General features: G+C 34.1%; 2 long non-coding RNA genes across 2 annotated transcripts in view; both read right to left on the bottom strand.

The window, feature by feature from the left end:
* LOC138140531 (uncharacterized) overlaps positions 1 to 22,043 on the bottom strand; it is a 194,475-nt gene that overhangs the window by 57,548 nt on the left and 114,884 nt on the right. The window lies entirely within an intron of this gene.
* On the bottom strand, positions 14,547 to 16,003 carry LOC138140622 (uncharacterized). Its single transcript, XR_011162647.1, has 2 exons — positions 15,605 to 16,003; positions 14,547 to 15,550 (listed from the first exon to the last, which is right to left on the bottom strand). It is a non-coding gene; the product is annotated as an uncharacterized lncRNA (long non-coding RNA).

Below are 22,043 nucleotides of genomic sequence, written 5' to 3'. Positions count from 1 at the left end.
ATGCTTCTCAAGGGAACTGTCCTAAAGTTGAAAAGGATTGGTATTACTGTATGTGTCTTAATTTGTGCCATGGGTTCCAACAATATGGAAGTAGTACGACATTTGGGAATCACTCCGACTACACCTTATTTTGTTATTGAAAATATGAAAGTTATGTCGCGCGTTCAAATGAAATCCTAGGCTGGGAAGGCGTTGGAAACCGTCAATTGTTGTGCTTTTTTAAAGCGTAGATTAATTGGAGCATATTGACAGCTAACCTCAAATTTAGAGCCAAAATTTTTTTCTTTTTTTTCTTTCTTTGCAATGTTTTACATCAAAAATAGAATAACGTAACGATTCCTATTCTCGAAGCAAATATCTAAGGGCACCCTATGCTGAAAACAAACATGTTCAATTATGTCCCGATTAAACATAAACAAATCTCATTCGTGTCAAACGGCGGGAAATTCAAACTTTACACTGTTCTAAACGGTTTAATTTTTCCAACGCCTACTCAGCCCAGGATTTTATTTGAACGCCCGATATTAATGTAAGAAATAATCTTCTTAAATATAATTTTATGTATGAGAAGGTGATTTCATGGCAACATATTGTTGATTTTTATAAATATGTATGACAAAAACTATCTGTTGCGAGGTGCACCGAAACTCACAGATGCGCATAATGCTATTTCCCACCAATTTTGATAAAATGAAGGTGAAATTAGCCTTACAACTTTTCAATCAACAGTAGCACATAATTTAAATATGTACGTCAGATTTGGCTATTTAGATGCAGCAGCAGTTTGGACTGCTAGTTTTGTGGAACGAATGGATAATTTATTCGACGTTTTAAATTCAGCAAACACAAACCACCCGAAAAAATATAATGTGGCATTTAAAGCCGAATAATACCAAGTAGATTCTTTAAAAGACTGCTGCTTATTTTTGAAGTGAAACTTTTTATGGGAGGGTTTTGACATTCTGATCGGCAACCTTTTTGTGTGACGAAAAGTGGTGGGGGTAAACACTGTCGGGTCGAGTGGGAGCAGTGTCTCGCACAACATTTGCGCCAATATTTCCATCTCACTTAATTTGGATGTAAGTTAATCTGTTTGACACGACACAAACATCCCTTAAAATTGTGTATACTTCTGTCTTTGTCACACTCACGGCATTTATCGATAATGTCCTGTTTTAATTTGGTGGCTTAAAAATGAACAATGAGTTACGCATTTCGATATTGTTTAGTGTTATCGTTGTTTATAATTTATTTTCTTCATTAAAATATACAATTTTGTTGTGAATATGCTATTTAAAAATGATTGATGAATAATTACAATGTTTCCCTGTAATACAAAAGTTTCACTTCTATTGTGCGTCTTTACGACACACTCTGTTTTTTTTTTTAATGTTAAGGGGCTCTCTGGCCACTCTGATTGCACATCAAAGATAAAATGCTTTAAAGGTTTCCAAGTTACAATTAATTAATGGTTTCCTACACTTGTGGAATTTATTACAAGAAAATGAAAATATTCAACATATCTTTACCAGGAGATTAAACCAAGACACTTTGGAAAATTTATTTGGGTCCATACGGCAGCAACATGGAAATTGCATTAATCCGACCCCAATTTAGTTCGAAAGAACGTTTTGCTACTGAATTAAAAATAGTACATAACCTTTATAAGGTACTTATAGATATAAAATTTGAACATCCCTGCAAAAGTTTTTCAAACAAATATTTAATTTGTTTATTTATAAGACTTCGAGTCTTTTATACTTTAAAATTTATAAATAGGAACTACAAGAATACGCCCGGAAGCAACAAATTAATTATATGCAGGCATCAATAAATTATAGTTTTAAATGAATTGGTATTTTATTACCTCCTTTACATACAAAAAAAGCATACCAGATTTGACATGTGATAACAATCCATTATAGTTGAACACATTTCTTTTAATATTCAGATAAATTATTGTTATTATTATTATTATTACGCAAAATAGAAGCTGAGACCGAAGTCTATTTAGCTCCCAGATCAAAACGGAAAAGTAAATAACTATTTCCGTAATTTCAATTTCAATTGATCGCATCTGCTTCGTCATCGAAAATGTGCATCAAGTTTGTTTTTAAAAATGTTGGGGTTGGATGCCTTTACAATTTCGTCACTCAAGGCGTTCCAGTCGCTAAAAACCCGATTCGGAAGAAAATGGCTTCTTACACTTGTCTTAAAATTTTGAATTTTCAGTTTAAGTCGATGGCCGCGCAAATGGATGTTTGTGTTGAATTCAAATAAATTAAGTCATTCGTCAGATTCATTGTTGGTCAATATTTTATAGGTCCACATGAGATCACCCCGTCTTCTGCGGTGTTGAAGAGTTGGCAAGTCTCACATTTGCAGTCTAGTTGCGTATGGAATCGATCAAAGTCCGGCGACTCGTTTAGTAGCCCTTCTTTGAATTCTCTCAAAGGTGTCAATATCACGTTGTAAGTGAGGGGACCATATCACATTCGCATATTCTAGCAGACTACGTATATAGACTTTATATAAGTTTCAAAATCAAGACGACCAAAAACCTTGAACATTAAATAACTAGATCTGTTGGCACGTTTTGTTATGAAACATATATATTATAAACATGGTCGGACCACGACAAATTCTGGTTCACAATCACACCCAGATCATTATGGGACTCAATCTCTTTCACATTTTTATTATTAATAACGTACGCGAGATGCGGGTTTTTCTTACCGAAATGCAAGACCTCACACTTTTCAACGTTTAGCTGAATCAACCAGTCACGACACCAATGGGAGATCTTTACCAAATTATGCATGCATTTTTAATAATGCAAATTTTTGCAGTCTTTTTAACTTGAAAAAATGAAAAGGACGGGCCTGTCAATTTAAACATTTTCCTGAATACGTCTCTGCTTTCTATTCTCACAAAATGGCGCAAGGTAAAATTTTTACACTCACAAAGTTCAAAGGTGCCGACGCGAGTGAAACTTCTGGTTTCGATATTCTGTGACACTAGCGTCTAAAACGCAACCTAGTCCTGATTTTCTGCGCATGCCTCGCTGTCAGCTGATGATAATAATAATAATTTGACACAAAATCAAGTTCCTGTTTCAAGAAAATGAATATGTACAAATACAAACAGTAAGTAAAGTTTGAAAGTTTTGTTGAGTGTAATATAAAATGCATTTGTCTTTCGTTATAGAACTGTTTCGGTATAGGTTTGCACACTGTGCGCCACAAAATCTGCAAATAAGTCCAACATAAATACATAGATATATGAAAAAAATGTATGGAATTGAAACAACTTCAAAAAGCCATGTCTAAAGTGTCCTTTATGCGCCTAAGAATTGCAAATTATGACTTACTTGATAGGTATCTTCTGCCAAATCATAAGGTGGTGTCTAAATATCAACATCTCAAATTCGGTTCTAAAAAGAAATTTGAAGAATGGAAATTAGATTTCGAGAAAAATAAGTCATCGTTTCGATTTTATGATTCAAAAAAATGGAATAGTTAAAAAGATGCTAACGTGACCAAATATATTTGTCATCGATTTGGAATTTACGGTACACAACAAAAAACTTTAATGCCTCAGAGAGGAACGAAATTGAAAGGAACCAATAAAATAGGTTGTCACTGTCCAGCACGTATGATCGTGAAGGAGGATGACATTGAAGTTAAAGTTGAAGTAATGGAAACCCACATAGGACATGAAGCAGAGGTTGGAATGCTTAGCCGTAAGAAATCGTAAAGAGCAACAATAGCAGAGAAACTATTCCAGGGGATAGCCAATCGTCGAATTTTGGAAGATATTAGAAAAACATTTAATGCAGATGACAGATTTAATTATCCAACAAATCGTGACATTCACAATATAAAAAAGGCTTTTAATGTGCAATCTGACGTAATATTTCATAGTGACGATGATAACAGCGTTAGGATATTACATAGTTAAAAAATTTCAAGAGTCTGATCAAAATCCTATTTTGGCTTATAAACCTTATGGACTACGACAACAGGATTGGGAGATTAAAATTGTTACCACTTGAAAAGAGACGAAAGCGCGGCGATTTAATATTGACATTTAAAGTTTTTAACATCGCAAAATAGAGTTCCCTGCAAAAATTGTTCAGGCTAACTGACAATCCACATTTGAGTGGTCACAAATTCAAACTGAAAATGCCATGCTACACCAACAACGTCAGGCGCAATTTTTGAAGTGAAACTTTCTATGGTGTAAATAATAAAGACAATGAACCAGCAACTAGCACCTCGGCTCAGCCACCTCCTCTTGCACCTATCAGTGATAATTTACAATATTCTGATTTCCCTGTAATACAAAAGTTTCACTTCTATCGTGCGTCTTTCCGACACCCTCTCTTTTTTTTTCCAAATAGAGTGTTTGCTGCTTGGAATGAACTTACTGAAGAAACTGTAAGCGCGGTCAGTTTAAGGGAGTTGGTTGCGGCTTCATTCCGACTGTAATTTCTCTGCACAGTAACATTCCTAAACGTCATATCAACCTATTCTGTTGTCGCCCAACCAGACATGCATAAAAAAAAGGATGCAAGATAGACCAAACATTATTTTTTTTGTTTTGGGATTACTCAATCATTAATAAACTTAACAGTTAAATTTCTTGTTTAATACTTGAATAATGATCAATACTAAAGAAGAAAGTCCTTCAAAAGAAAAAAAAATCTCATCTGCTAACAGGTCGATTACTTAATAACAATACCAGAATCAACCAAAATGTGGAACAATCAGTTATGAAATTACCTTTTTACAAAGCTGCATTGTATTATACAAACACATCTTTAAATATTTTTTGAGATAATGGAATGGTTTCTTTGTTTTTCCAAAATTCGTGATCGTGTGCACATTTAAACGAATTTTACATTTCTCTCGTACAAACCGTAATATGCAATAGTGTTCTCTCTTGGATTTTAAGACGGACGTATAGTCAACATGAGCTTTATTGAAAACGGTGTCGCATCTTTCCACTAAAAACTTCTTTGGTCAACTTTAGGCGCGAAACGACACAGGGCTGTACTCACAGAAGTCTGGGGTTCTGGCAAAGTGTTCTGGTGTTAGTGTCCATTGTGTTTTATTCTCACGTTTTTATTAGTTTACTTGCTTTAATAATAATGGGGAACTTGAAGAAGAACTGTATAAAAAAGTATCCTTCGGCTCATAGAAAAAATAGACGTTTAGCGCAAATAAAAGCAGTGAAAAGAACACAGTTGTGGTAAAATGATAAAATCATGTGTCTACATAAAGTCCTTGTGCATAATTATTTTTAGTGAAAACGTAGTTCGTACGAGTCCATCTGCAGCCTCTTCAGGCATCAATTTCGTGAGAAGTGATGTGTTGGAAAATAGGTTAATTTTGTTATTTGAAATAAGGTATGTTCAGTTATTTGTAATTTAAACATTTTAGAAACGGCGACTGCAGTACTACATACTAATCAAGATGAAATTGTAGGACGGCGAATAATTGATGTGAAATATTTTTTTGCTCAAATAATGTCGTTTAAACATTCCGGAAATAGTTGTAGCAATACAGACTTTTTTCTTCATAGAGAGAAAAAACGGATTATTCTCTGAATTTGATATGAAATGTGCCAAATGTGAGAACAGTTTGTCGTTTTCAACAGACGAAAAAGGTGGTGAAATTGAAAATATTAATTTAACATCTGCGTCAGCAATTATATCTGTTGGCGGAGGATACTCGCAACTGGCTGAAATAAATGCAACGTTAAATATCCCGTCCATGTCGCGGGCACTATATAAAAATGCGAAGATAAAATTCGTGAAACATATAGAGAATGTTTATCAGACGTGATCAGTGAAGCTGGAAAAGCTGAATATGAATTAGCAAAGTTTGAAGGAAAAGTCGATGCAAATGGGATTCCTCTCATATGTGTGGTTGCTGATAGTGCATGGTGTAAGAGGTCTTATAAAACAAATCCCCTTTAAAGTTTTATTTTTGCGTGGGAGCTAATAGATCATCACTGATCTCCGCTCCGCTCAATGTTAATAATAATAATAATAAAATCAAGAAATTGGCTAACAAAACTATTCTTTTGTTTTTATGAATGCAACACAACAGAGAATGTTGGAGAAGGAAGGAACGTCGACAACAACGCTCCGCGCAAAAGAAAAGGATGTACGCCTCGTACATTAGAAAACAGAAGAATACTGACAAATTGCTTTTGCAAAACTTGTGATACAAGACTGTGTATTCAGCATGCAGTTTTTACATGCCAAAAATGTTATGAAGCTAAAGATAATATCCAGGACGATGGCTCAGATTAAAATTAAACTTTGTTGCAGATATTACTTAATTTGGTAATTGTTCACTGTAACTACTTCTGGAATTTTCGCGTTTTTTCTGGCTAGACACCCTTAGGGTGTCCTCCTAGATCGTGTCCCAGCATTCAAACCTTGTGCAAATGCCTTTTTTTTCTCTCTTGTTGTGTTTCAAGGTCGCGTCAAGGTCGCGCCAAGTCTTAGTATAACTAAAGGGTAAGGAAAATTTTCATTTGCATAAGGTTTGACTGGTGGGAAACGATGTAGGAGGACGTCCTGAGGCTGTCTAGCCAGAAAAAACGAGAAAATTCCAGAAGTAGTTAAAGTGAACAATTACCCTTAATTTTTTCGTTAATAAGAGAGTAATTACTATTTTGTTTGCTGTTTAGAGAATAATTATATTTTAGAATTTTTATGTGTATTATTTCACTGTAATAAAGATATTTGCATCTTTATCGGTATCTACAAGTACTGCAGAAAGATCGTTTTCTACACTGCGTAGAATAAAAACCTATCTTAGGAACACCACGAGTGAAAATAAATTAAACGGTTTAGCAAATTTAAATATCCATCGAGAAATATCTGTTGAATAGCAAAGTTTTGTCAATTTTAACAGAAAAAGGACATCGCAGACTCAGTTTTGTTTTGTAAAATGTACGTAACTTACATTTATATACCGGATGAATTATAAAAAATCTTTGGTGCTGTAACTTCCTTATTTTTCATACGATTTTAATAAATGATATCTCAAACAAAATCGTTTTAAATGGGCTACAATTTGAATTAATCCAGTATTTGTTCTCGAGTTCTGTTTTTGACAGATGATAGCCAACTTTTTTTTTTCAAATTGCACTATTAACTTTTTTTGCTTAGTTTTATAGAGATTTTGATTTTGAATATGAAAATGTAAACAACCATGCTCATGCATAGAAACAAAAAGAAGACATTAAAAGATAATGTTTTTTTTTATCAGGCAGTCACTTTAAACTGTAATAAAAATGCATTCTAATTTTGCAAAGTGACTAAGAGAGCTATGGACATTCAAGACAAATGACTCCGGCCGATAACAGAGATGATTTAGTAAGAAGAATCGTAGCAGTATGTGAACAAATACCACCACAATTTTTATTAAACGCCGCAATGGGCGTCAGTGGAAGGTGTCGAATGTGCCTTAGAGAAAATGGAGGTAATTTCGAACATTTGGTATAGTAAAAATTATGGTTACTTGATTTTTGGCAATTCAATTTTTTTTTTATTAAAAACAAATTTTTGATACTTCGTTTGTGTATTCAGAAGATAAACGTCTATCAGAATAAAGATAAAAAAATATACAGTGCTACTTAAAAAAACAAAGTTAGCTGCGGTCTGTCAAAAAAAAAATCATAGCAGTTCGGGCTATAGCGTTTCTAAAACGATTTTGCCTGACGTATAATTTATTAAAATCGGATAAAAAATAAGGAAGTTATAGCACCAAAGATTTTTCATAATACATCCGGTACATGAATGTCCATTTTTTGCATTTCAAAGTGTTTACAATAAATGTATCTATCTTAGGTATTTTTGCGTGAAGCCCACCCAAAACGTAATTTCTGAGTGCGCCCCTGTGCACAGGGCACAACATAAGGTTCCAAGATACCGGTTATGTGTCCGCACTTTTTGGCCTTGATACACAAATAAGTACATAACTATTTTTCTCACAACATGCAGGCAAGTAAAAAATAATAATGATATTAATAACAGTAAAGGCTGAATTGAAATGCCGTCAAAAAACAGATTTCAGATAAGCGCGGACTAAGTAAAAACCTGTGTTACGAAAGACGGCGTACATAACTAACGTAATAACTAACGGAAATTTAACTTTCCTCAACTGGAACTATGAAGACACAAAAAAAAAACTTTTGGGACAATAAGTAAAATCCTTACTGTTATAAGATAGATACATTCAGTGTTGCCATTTTGGTGGTTTTGTCACTAGATTTGGTGAATTTGAAGAGATATCAGTGACAAATTTTGAGCATTTCAGATTAGTGACTAATCTCGTGGTGAGTTATAGTTACACATTCAAAAACTTTACCTAGGGATATTTATTTGGTCATTCAGTAGATTGTTGGTAGTGGTAGCCAATAGCCTAGTCAAGGTCAAAATTCGCGCAAAAATCGAAGGTCGAAGCTCATGTGTCATGTCATGACCGCCTGGCGCCGACAGGCCGACGCGTCATTAGGTCACAGAATAAAAAAGAAAAAAGAATTTTTATTGTTCTCTACTCTGTGCTGGGTGTTCTGTGGTCTGTGGCAGTCTTGTGCACAGTTGTGGGGTTGTGGCGTCATTAGTCATTTGTCATTCCTAAGGTAAAAGGTAATTAGTAATTACTAATCTCCTTAGTCTTGTCGTATGCTGGGACACTCGAGACAGGTCCAAAAAATCCAAAAACACGGCAAGTTGGTTAGTATGAACGAAGTAATATTTATGTAAAAAATTGTTTCTAGTTCACTGCATATTTCACCCGAATCTAACCTTCAAGAACTTAAAATGGCAAAACCATACACACAACACTTTAGAAAACAGTGGACAACTTTGCCAGCATTTAAAGAATGGTTGGCTCCACATGCAGATGAGAAGAAAGCATTTTGCAAATACTGTCAAACAATTTTAAATGCCAGGTTAGCTGACCTGAAGAAACATTTGGAAACATCAAAACACAAAAAAGCGTGTTCCGTCATGAATGGACAGAAAACCTTGAAGTTTCAAAAGGCCAAGTTTGAGGATGAAAAGACAAGGACCCAATTGAAAATAGCTACACATGTGGCCATTCATTCGGCAATTCGAACTTGTGATCACATGGTTTCTCTTTGTAATACCTGTTTTACTGATTCTAAAAATTCAGGTTTTACATTAAGTCGTACAAAATGTACATCTTTAATTGTTAATATTTTGGATCCACATTTTAGAAAACTTCTGAAAGAAGATATCAGTAATTGTCCTTATAGTTTAATATTAGACGAGTCCACAGATGTTTCAGTTCAGAAACTTTTAGGCGTTGTTGTTAAGTATTTTAGTGCAAATAATAATAGAATTTGTTCCACGTTTTTGGGATTAGTTCAATTAGGAGGAGGGACTGCTAAACACATTGTTGATGGTGTGCTGAGATTGCTACAATATTTGATTTAAATTCTAATAATTTATCTGCTATTGGAACAGACAACGCCAGTGTGATGACTGATATTAATAATGACGTCCACATTAAACTTAAAACTGAATTAAATATCCCCAACTTAATACTCTTTCGTTGCTTATGTCATTCTTTACAGTTAGCAATTAGTGAGGCCTGTAAAATATTACCAACTTCAGTTGAATTTCTTGTAAGAGAAACACACAATTGGTTTTCTCATTCATCAATTAGAAGACTGAAAAATGAGCATATCTTCAAAATTTTAAATCCTCAAGAGTAAACAGGCACCAAGAATTGTACCAGCCATTAGTAATACTCGTTGGATGTCAATAGCTAAAGCAGTGTCAGTAATCATTGATCAATGGGAAACTTTACAGGAACATTATCAAAGAACACATATGGAGGAAAATTGTTATACAGCAGGGCAACTTTATCTTATGTATAGTGATATGAAATTGAAAACTTTTTTGCAGTTTCTACATCCTATATTGGACCAAGTTAAACAAGTGAATAGTCATTTTGAAGCAGAAACTAACAATCCTTCCAAGTTACTAGATTCTTTAATTCATTTAACAAAGTCAATAGGAAATAAGATTTTATTACCTGGAAGGCAAAACACGTTTGATTATTTTACTGAATGCATTTCAAACGTTCTTGATCCAAAACCTTATTCAGGTTATGCATTTGAAACAGCTCTACAAAATAATAAAATTTCTGCAGTAGATGAAAATGAACTGCGGGAAACATGTAAAAATATGCTTATTGTATTGTTTAATGAACTTCAAAGTAGATTTCCCTCAAATATTAAAATATTGCAAAACCTTAACTTAACCTCTGTAAACAGTACCTTAAGACACAACAAACAATCCTTATAGTATATTAAAGAACGAGTTTTATAAGGGTTGATTTGGTGCACAAGTCCCAAGTGTAGAAAACGACCCGTAGGGGAGTTTTGTATAGGACGAGTGCGCCAATGCCCCTTTAAAACGAGTTTTTTTATGTTATTTTTTAGAATTTGCACCCTTGTTTTAATTTTTAAATTAAAAAATTAAATTTTCAAATTCTAGGGAATTTTGTATTAATTGGTAATTCAACGTAATGGATGCAACTACATCTGCAACATCAACATATGCTAAAAAGTAGAGTTTAAAAATTAATATTGGAAGTTGTTTGGTGTAAATGACAATAATACACTGAAATATTGATAAAAATTTTCTTAGAGATCTATTAAATCACGAGTGCTTTAAGAGATAGCCCAGTAGCCATAATAGACCTACTAGAGACGCAGATTTTAAAAATACCTTTATTTGATGCACATGAAGCAAATGAAACTGTGATTCAAAAAATAGAACAACAGTGAAGTGATGTTCACTTAATTAAATGGCAAAATGTTACAAACACAATTAAATTTTGGAAGGAAGTGCATTCTTACAAAGACTGTGCAGACAACAATCCCTTTAAAGAACTTTCCTTATTTGCATTAAAAATGTTAACACATCCTCATTCAAACGCTGACGTGGAGCGCGTATTTAGCGTAATGAATACAGTTAAAACAAAATTTCGGAACTGTTTACATCTAAGAACATTAAATGCAATTTTAAACATAAAATATGGTTTGAAATTGACCCAAAAGTGTTGCTATGACTATGACTTTCCAGATCAGCTTTACAAGAATGTTGTAACTTCTGAAAAATATGAATTTGAAAACTATCCTCTGGCAATTTTCTTGAATGTAGATAATAATAATGGAACTATTGAGACTGAAGAAGAAGATTTCATTGATCTATTCTATGACCACGAATGATGTTTTTTTACTTTTCTTGTTTTTGTTACACACTGTTACTATTGGATATTACATAGGGTAAATATGCCTAATTCCAGCCGGGTCTAGAAGTCAGCCACTTTTGACTAAAAATCATTGTAATAGGAATATATTTTAAATAATTTGTTCAATAACCGGTTCTCCAGTGCTCAGCCACCTTTCCCGCCAGAACTATGGATTTAAACAGATTCCTAACCTATAAATAGTGCTTGTTGTGACTGCATTAATTGTAGTGTGTTGCTGTGGCTGAGGTTTAGGTAGGAATTCTTGAACTTTTGCTTAGCTGCGGGCTTGGTAATAATACAGCTGTAAAACGTTATATTCTTCAACAAATTATAAGTAAATATTTTTCTTGATTAAATGCATATTAATCTAATTTTTACCACAAACTATTGAGGTTAAAATCACTTGTATCCATAGCATTAGTGACGGCTGAGAATTGGTTGCTTATGTGCATACAATTCCTTTTGTCAGCCAGGTGGCTGACTATGGGGCAATTCAACAAATAGTCAGTTTTGAACCATATTTACTAGAGAATTAAAGTCGTTAGTGCGCCCAATTTTGATCTATAAAAGAGATAGCTTCTAGCTTGGTATACCAGTAGTCAGCCACCTTTTTCTAAAAGCCTTCATATCTGGCTGACGTTAGAACAATATAGGTTCATTGTCAGCCATCGTAATATTGTAAGTTTTCTTTTTAAATTAGGACAATGTGACGTTACAAGAACCACGACGTTTTCAAATATCCCGAAGAGGCCTTGTATAAAGCGTTACAAGCTATTCGTGAAGATAATATGGGCATCAGAGGGGCAAGTCGGAAGTATGGGGTACCACGGGGTACCATACAAGATAGGCTTCATGGTCGAGTTAAAGAGGCTCCTCGCCGAATGGGTCCTGCTACCGTTTTGACGCAAGATAAAGAAACTCATCTGGAAAATTGGTTAACTGAGTTAGCGAAATGTGGGTTCCCCCAGAAAAAAAATGATTTATTCACTAGTGTTCAAAAAATTGGCAAAGAACAAAAAAACGCCCTTCAAGCAGAACAGGCCCGGCGAAAAATGGTATCGGGCTTTCATAAGAAGACACCCTAAGCTATCTTTACGAGAAGCTGAAGGATTGACGAAAGCAAGAAGCATAATAACTGAAGAATCAATAAAAAAATGGTTCCGAGAATTAAAACAATTTCTTGAAGAGTCTCAGGTTTTAGATATTTTAGAAGATCCCTCGAGAATCTTCAAGTGAAGAAGGGTAATGAAAAAGAAACAATTACAGTTCTTTTAGTTTTCTCGGCAGATGGTAGAACATTGACACCAATGGTTGTTTTTCCATTTGTGAGACCGAATAAGGCTATTGTTGACAGCATCCCATCAGGCTGGTTTTTAGGAAGGTCAGAAAGTGGTTGGATGAGAAGCGATACCTTCTATGAATACATAGCGAACGGATTAAATAAATGGCTTGATGAGAACAAAGTGACGAGACCCATACTACTTTTAGTTGATGGACATAAATCCCATTTATCAGTAGAGCTCAGCCAGTTTTCTCATGAGCGAGGGATAATTTTGTATGCGCTTCCACCCAACACCACGCACATAATGCAACCCGCCGATGTCAGTGTCTTCAAACCTCTAAAGACAAATTGGAAAAAAACTGTGAGGCAGTGGCAAGCAAAACCTGAAAATGTAAATTGTGTGTTAACCAAATGTACATTTTGTCCATTATTAGAACAGGTGCTTCAAGACGAGTCATTGCCTCAGACAATTCAGAACGGTTTCAGAAAATGTGGCTTGTTCCCGTTCAACCCTGAAGCTGTGGACTATTCAAAATGTATCCAGAATCGTTTAGAGAGATTGAATCACCAAGACAACATTCAGAAATCTGATGTAACAGCACAACAATTTGAAACTACTGAAACAGTTTTAACAACATTCAAAAAATCACTCCTGGAAAGAGGAATTGAAAATGTACAAAATATTATTGAACAACTACAATCAATAAAACAAGAATTGTATCCACGAGTTGAAACGTTCCAAGTACTCGCTGATGGTACTCTTAACATGGTTGATAACAATGTAATCCCAGAATCGCACCAGAGTGTTTGTACTAATGATATTATTGAATTTGAATTCAAGGAATTTCCAAATATGTGGATAGGTGAGGAAAATAATAATTTAAATAGTCAAGTAATAAGTGAAGCTACACATGAAAGTGAACAAATATTTGATTAAGGTGAAAAAATTCGCATTTTACAAGACATTACCATACCCAATACTAATCTCGCCAATACTACTAACCCAATTAATACGAACAAATCCGAAGACAATACTTTAAGTCGTCAAGTAATAAGTGAAGGTACACATGAAAGTGAGCAAATATTTGATGAAGGTGAAAAAATTCGCATTTTACAAGACATTAACATACCCAATACTAATCTCGCCAATACTACTAACCCAATTAATACGAACAAATCCGAAGACAATACTTTAAGTCGTCAAGTAATAAATGAAGGTACACATGAAAGTGAGCAAATATTTGATGAAGGTGAAAAAATTCGCATTTTACAAGACATTACTATACCCAACACTAATCTCGATAATACTACTAACCCAACTGATACGAACAAATCCGAAAATAAGGATTCCATTGACAAGCATTTATTTTTTCCTAGTCCTATAATAAAAGGGAAAAGAAAAATTCAAGATCGGCTCTCGGCTGCAATTTCTTCAGATGCTTTTAGAGAGCATCTAAAACAAAAGTTGGAGATTAAACAAAAAGAGGCACATGAAAAAGAGAAAAGAAAACAAGAAAGGCTCGAACGTGCTAAACAGAAGAAAATAAGTGCTCCAAAAAAGAAAAGAATAAATAAACATATCGCCATGAACAAGGATTCTGAACAGAAGAAAATAAGTGCTCCAAAAAAGAAAAGAACAAATAAGAATATCGACACAAACAAGGATATTGCAACTTCATCGGCTTTGTCTAAAGCTGATGTAATCAATGAAAAGAAACAAGACAGCTCCAAAGACACTACTAAGGACACCAAGATGAATGAACCATTATCAGACAGTGAGATGAAAGAAGTATGTGCAAGATGTGAATTTTATTTGAAAGATACAGACGATCCTACTCTGCAAATTGTAGGTTGTAACCGTTGTCTTAGATGGTACCATTTAGAATGTATAACATTTGAAGAAGAACCATTTATTTGCTCATTATGTGCACCAAAACAGAACAATAATAATAATAGGCAATTAGCGAAAACAACGTAAAACAACTTATCTAGGTGAAACGTATCTAATACAATGTTACCTATTTGGTTTCGTGTAAAGTTTGTAGGTTACGTTTCCACGTTGTTTTCAGCAGTTGTCTATTATTTTTCGGTTTAAATAAATGTTTAAAAAAATATTTTATCAACTATTTAACACCCATTTACCCACTAACTACCTACTTTGCTACTTCCTTGAGAGGTGGCTGACGATTAGAACAACAATGGCTGACATAAGATTTATAGCGGCTGAACATTGGCAATATGGTTGTTTTTCCATAAATTAGTTTACTGTGTCTTAATAACTTTCAAAAATTGAAAGTGTGTTACATATGTGCAAGAATATTGTTCAGGCTACAGAAACGTATATAGTAAGTCGTATTTTGCGCTGTATTTGTTTTATCAACATAACTCCAAAATCGATATATGGTGAAAGTGGCTGACTACCGGCACAACTACCCTAGTAGACCTTAGTAGTAGACCATATTATATTAGAGTACAGTTTAATTATTGTTAAAGAATTATAATTTCAGTTTACTTTGTTTATAAGAGTTATTTTTTAATAAAAAATGTTGCAAAAATAAAGAAATAACTTGCTTCAATTAAAATTCCCTACTTTTAAGAATCTGGTGAATTTTGTGTTGAGAATGTGGATTTTTTGGCTAAGTCTAGTGATTTAACAATGCATCGTTCTGGCAACACTGGATATATTTTCTTACCATTGCAAAGCTGCCTGCTCCAGAAAGTTCCTTTTCGTATCTTCTGATCCAAATCGAATCTGCATCTCAGCACTATTGAATAGTTGCACATGAAAAATTAACAAAGTTCTCACTTTGTCAAGGATCGATTGAATCACGTTTAATTTACGAAAATATCGGCTCTGTCTCGCATCGTCATTCGTCATGAAGCAAAAAACCGGCGATTTCTTGTGTCTTCATGATGAAGAAGTAAAAAAATCACCAATTGATTCTTATTCGAAATCCTATTCGGGCTCGTTATTAATTTTTATTAGTGGAATTATTGAAACACATCATACCGAATTTTAAAACCTTTCACTTTAACCTAACCATAATAAAAGAAATATCTCTGATGACCAGAACCACCATTAACAACCGCACGTTTTTTATGCGTTTTTTAATGTCTATGAGGTGTCTATGCAGCACAGCACTACAGCACATGCGTCGTGCGCTCACGCTTGTTACTTGTCTATATTTAGGTATGCCTACTACAAAACATTTCTGTGTATAGAGTGTTGTCTACGAATGGTAACAGAATCTCTTACTTTAGTTTGAAAGCAATAATTTTATAATTTTAACAACATTCAAGACGATTACAAACAAACCTGTTACAGATGCTATACAAAAATTGGTATCCCTTAAATTGGTCAATTTTAGCGTCGATTCGGTTTTTCAAACTTCACAATGGAACGATTGGCGATGTACTGTAAGAAAATTAAATTTCATAATTAAATCCGGCAATGACTTTAAACTTAGGTTGGCAATATCGTCGACACCTTGATTTGAATTGTCAAAGTGATGATTCACAATTCAATACAAAATATGAAATACATAAATACATACATAGAAATAATAACCTATGGAGCGAGCGTGGGCTAACATATATGGCTAATATACGCGATATGGAACCGTTGTTGGAATCGTAAGTTAGGCAACCCGCTGTGTTCGTTCTAAAGGGCAAAAAGCTAGGAGTTTGTGTTGACGCGGGCTTGAAATATCTATTTAACCCCTTCAGATCCGGCGCACATTGTAATGTACATAGAATTTATATACAGGGTGTTTTCGAAGTTGAGGCGTTCCTTGTAACACGAGATACTATACATTATTCTTAAGAATTTTAGCCTAAATCTTCTCAGTAAAATGTTTGTATTAACGGAGATTATTCCTTTCTAAAATTTTGAGTCCGGTCTGACTCTGACAGTATTTTTGATTAACGTCCATGCTCATTTGATTTTTTGTCAATTCTAATTTCTATCAAATCAGCGCAAATTTGAGCAGGACCGGTTTCAAAAATTTCAAAAAAATTAACTTATTGTGTCTTCATTGCCGTACACATTTTACTAAGGTGACTTTGGCTAAAACTCTTTAGAATAACGCATACTATCACATGTTAAAAGGAACACTTCAACTTCGAAAACACCCTGTATTATTTATTTTTTTCAAAACTTGTGACATATCTTGAACGAAATATGAAAACCTGTTGACGCTACCTCTTGTAATGTACATTGTAATGATCATTTCGACTGGAAAGATGTGGATCTAAAATTAACATTGTACATTGCAGTGTACATTCGTGCTGAAATCGTTTTGTCTATTGTATTAAAAAAAGTTATATTACTGCTTCATGTTTGCATAAGAGCAAAATTAATGCACATTAAATTTATTTTAGTAAATTACGTGCAAAGACTTCTAAGAAAAAAAATTTTTTTTTGGATGATCCAAGAGATGGACAATAGTTAACTGATTTGGTAATGAATGGTGATCTATCAGACATTGAGGACATCGGTCTCGCTGATGCAGATGAGAATCTCATCGATGAATTGCCCGTAAATCATAATATCACCAGAATCGGTCAAGATGTGATGACTCATAGAGAACATGTTGAGGACCAAGATTTTACAGAATATAACGAAATAGCGGAAGAAATTAGAATAGAAAGCGAAGATGACGATGGAACAGACGTCGGCGAAAACGAAAATGTATCCAGTGAAAGTGATCCTGACGTTCCGTCAACAATCAACATCTACAGTTGGAAAAAAAAAGAAAAGGAAGGATGACTGTTGTGAAGAAACCAAAGAAACCAGAGAAAAATAAAATTAAATGGAGTAATAATCCATTTATTCCGCCCCAAATTCCACAGCTACAACCAACCAATACAAACGGAACTAGCACTAACGTTCTTTTTCCATTTGAATATTTTAACCGCTACGTATCACACGAACTTTTTGAGCAGATATCAAACTTCACCAACATGTATGCCATGCAACAGGATACAATTTTTAAGCCCACCTTCAGTTCCGAAATAAAAGTTTTAATCGCTCTGCATATCATAATAGGATGTCTAAATAAGTTTCCTAGAGTAAAAATGTACTGGGAGACCGTTCTGGGCATAGGAGTGTTTCTTGAGAATATGACGCGAAACAGATTTTCTTCTCTAAGGACCAATCTTCCCCTAGTAAACAAGGTTCGTCCCCGCATGGACTCCGTCAGAACATGATGCCAGGAGCTGGAGATTGAAGAAGACCTTTCAATAGGTGAACAAATGGTGCCTTGTTCCTGGCCAGGTTTCAGTAAAGCCATACATTAAGGGGAAACCTACGCCTTGAGGGATAACAATTTTTCTTCTTTGTGAGAAAAGTGGTGAGGCACACGACTTCATTGCGTATCAAGGCAAAACAACAGAGTTCAATCAAGAAAATTTGAGTAAATTTGGCGAAGGCAGCACAATTGTGTTACAATTAGTGTTGTCGGTCATTTAAATATCCGTCCAATAAATGACTGGTCATGGTCATTTATCGGACACGTCATATTGATAAATGTCCGTACATTTGTGAATGTGCGCCCAATGAGCAATATAACATTATATTTTTTTGCTTTTCGTCTTACAGGTTTGTTAATAGTGTTTTACTGTTTAGTTCTATTTATAAAATAAATTTACAATTGAAAAAAATCAGGAAATTATTCATAATTCTCATATTCGTATCACAGTTTGGATATTTTTTATTTTTCTGTTGTGTATTTATTAATATGGGTTTTCGAATGTCTTAACCCTAGCAAATCATATAATTCATATATCGAATTAAAGGTCTTGATGAGACCAATAAAATGACGTCACTCTAAAGTTATTCTATAAATGACCAATACATTTTGCACTACTAGTTACAATTAGTGGAAAGACTTACAAAAGAGGGCCACAAATTATTTTTTGATTATTTTTTCTCCTCGTATCTGTTATTCAAAGAACTCAAAGAATAAACATTTTTTCTGCGGGAACAGTAAGGATCAACAGATTTTCCAATCCTCCCTTGTTGCCTGATAAGGACATAAAAAAGAAACAAAGGGGATACACAGACGAAGTTGTTAGTGAAGATAATATTGTGATGGTCAAATGGTTAGATAGCAACCCTGTGTGCTTGGCTTCTAATTTTATGGGCAAAGGTGTTGAAGATAAAGCCAAAAGATGGGATAAATCTAAATCACAATATAAGAATGAGTTTCTACTGACATGTGCTACGACTGTAAAGTTATTTGCATGAATAAACATAAAAAAATTTGTTTCACAGTCTAGGACTGGTTTACAAGTCTATGAGGGGCATGATGACTAACTCAATAGACCGTGACCAATGGCTTAACGTGACTTCCGAATCACGAGATATAATATAGCTTTTATTTTTATTTTATTTTTTGCCCTGGGTCGGAATCGAACCTGCGAGCCTCGCGTCCCTAAGCTAAAACGGACTCCCTTAGGCTATATTCTGCCTATTATTATTATTATCGAAATACAAAGACCTGAAGTGGTGAATCTTTACATTCACAGCATGGGTGGCGTAGACCTATTAGATCAACTTATCAGTACCTACAGAATTTTGATAAGGTCTAAGAAATGGACACTAAGGATGATAATGCATTTTATAGATTTTACATTGGTGAATAGCTGGATAGAATATCGAAAAGATTGTGTTTCCAACGGAATTCCCAAAAAAGAAGAATTAGACTTACTCTCATTTCTGAATGCCCTCATTCTGATGAGGGTAGCGGAAAGTTTGATCAATTTGGGAAAACCAAAAGGGGTAGACCATCTTCGTCAGCTTCGCCGGTGATACAGGAAAGAGGTGAGAAACGTCCTGCTGAAGAAATTCAGCATGATCAAACTGACCACCTGCCGCTAATAGATGATTCCAAAGAAGCAACCAGATGCAAGAACCCAGGTTGTAAGGGCAGGACTCAGTTCTACTGTCATAAATGCAGGGTTCACTTGTGTTTGGTAAAAAAACGAAACTGTTTTGTTACATTATGTTGCAAGTGATCGGGTAATTGCGCGTAATTTGATTTTTTCAGTTTTTTTTAAAGTATATTTTTATTTGACATTACTTATTATTACCATTGTTCTATTTTTCGTCAAATTATTATAGAATGTTCACAATTATTTTAGACTTTTTCTCCGTCACCACGTCAAGACGGTTTGTACATTTTAATGTACAAATTAAAAAACAAAAACCATTGAAAAAAAAAGTTGAAATCTTGCATTCTTTTCATAATTGGACCTATTTTAACTCAATTTGAAAAAAAATGTTTTTGCCGCTCCAATATAATTCGGTTCGGAAGAAGTTAAAATCCAAAAAAAAAAGGATTTTTTTATAAGTAACAAATTTGCACATTAGAATTATACAAAACAAACATTATTGTAAAAGTTAAAGTTTTATTTAGTAAAAAATTAGAACTATGATAACAATCAATTAACTGTTATTAAAATGTATTTTTTCCTGTAGTTTAACAAGACTAATAAACTACTACCCCTAAAAGATTCCGCAATATTATCGCAAATGTTTGTATTATAAAACAAAAATGTTATGTAATTATGTTATTAACAAATTCAAATTAGACTGTTTTGTTTGGTATGTGTCATTTACACCTGTATTATTATGTTTTAAACCTTTTTTAAAAGGAGAACAATAGTTTATTAATAATAAAATTGACGCTTTAAATTCTACAGATTTTTAAATAAAATTCATTTAGAATACATTTGCCTTAGGTATTCATTCCGTTTTTTGTTTATATTGTGAATTTTGATATTAAGAAACATTTCTAAAATAATCTTGATTAGTTGAATGACAGGATTATTTAAAGAATCATCATGATTCAAAATATGATTGCTTAAGGTTTTAAAAAGATCACTGTAATTTAATTGTCTACCAGCTAAGAATAACAATTTATTAATATTTGGAACAGCAGTATTATGAGAGACAGACCTAAATACTCTATCAGCACATTTACAAATAGTCAGTAGTTAGGTACTGCAGTCTTCCGATATCTTTTTTGATTCATTTAAATGTTCGGCCAAGTTATGCACATTGCTTCCGCTTTAAGCGAATATTTTAAATCTTCTTTTTTGAAATCCCCAAAACTTGAAGGTTCCTTTCTTTTTCCAAAAATAAAACAGTTTTTATATAAACAGAAAATAACATATTTACCTTTTTTATGGATAGATGTGGGTGACTTGGGACAGACCTATGACTTGGGATAGCAAGCAGTGTTCTGTCTTTTTAATTCCTGCCCTCTATGGGTAAAAAGAAGAATTTCGAAAAAGTGTTTAGAGTACTGTACGATAGTCCTGCAAAGACTACCTGTTGAGTTTGCGTCCGCGGATAGCACCAAAGTAGGTTTAAAAAAATATCTATTTCAAGCAAGTAAAATCATAATTTTTATGGCCTTTCTACTTCTTATTGCCCAGTAGAATCTATTAGGTATAGTTATACGTAGTATTTTTTTTCTGGATGCTTGTTATGTTTGGAATTGGAATCTAACCTGCGTTCATTTTATTTGCAAATCATATGGCCCCACCAATCTTGTTTTTTTTTTTGTTCTTTGAAGGGTGGCTTGGGACAATGCCTAACAAATATGTAAGGCGGATTGGCAGCCGCAAATATGCTGATTATACTGAAGATACTTTGGCAAAGGCAATTTTAGACATGAAAACGAATACGCTGACTTATAGAATGGCTTCAGATAAATATCAGATTTCAAAATCTACTCTCTAGAGGAAGTGCAACGAAAAAAATATGAAAACCGCCGGTTTGGGGGTTTCCCCTTGAAAAGGAAGACGTAAAAGATTTAGTTAAAGGATATCTTTACCGACAAGGTAGAAATCTATTTACCAACAATAGGTCGGGTAACAGTTGGTTCTACGGTTTCCTTGATAGACACAAGAATTTAAGCCAGCGTTTGTCAGAAAATATTAAAAGAAACCGAGCGGCTGTGTCAATTGAGATGAGTATTTCGACAACTTGGCTGTTTATCTAAAGGATTTTCCACCCGAAAATTTACTTAATTACGATGAAACTGGATTTGTGGACGACCCTGGACGGAATAAAGTAGTTGTTCGAAAGAAATCAAAGCACGCCGAGCGAATTCTTGATTTGTCAAAGATCAATAATTCTGTGATGTTTTGTGTAAGTGGTAGTGGCGAAACACTGCCTCCTTATATTGTATATAAAGCCGACCATGTTTCATCGACATGGACCGAAAGAGGACCACTAATGCCCGCTACAATAGGAGTAAGTAGGGTTGGTTTGATCAAAATCTGTTCGAAGACTGGTTCATGACATTAGCTTTACCTCATCTCAAGAAATTAAATCGACCAAAGGTTTTATTAGGTGACAACCTCTCCAGCCACATCTCCATAAAAGTGTTACTAGAGTGCCAGGCAAATTATATAAGGTTTGTGCTGTTCCCACCAAA

The sequence above is a fragment of the Tenebrio molitor genome, chromosome Y (genome assembly GCF_963966145.1).
Source record: "Tenebrio molitor chromosome Y, icTenMoli1.1, whole genome shotgun sequence".
Taxonomy (NCBI): Eukaryota; Metazoa; Arthropoda; class Insecta; order Coleoptera; family Tenebrionidae; genus Tenebrio; species Tenebrio molitor.
This window is presented reverse-complemented; position numbering and strand designations above follow the sequence as displayed.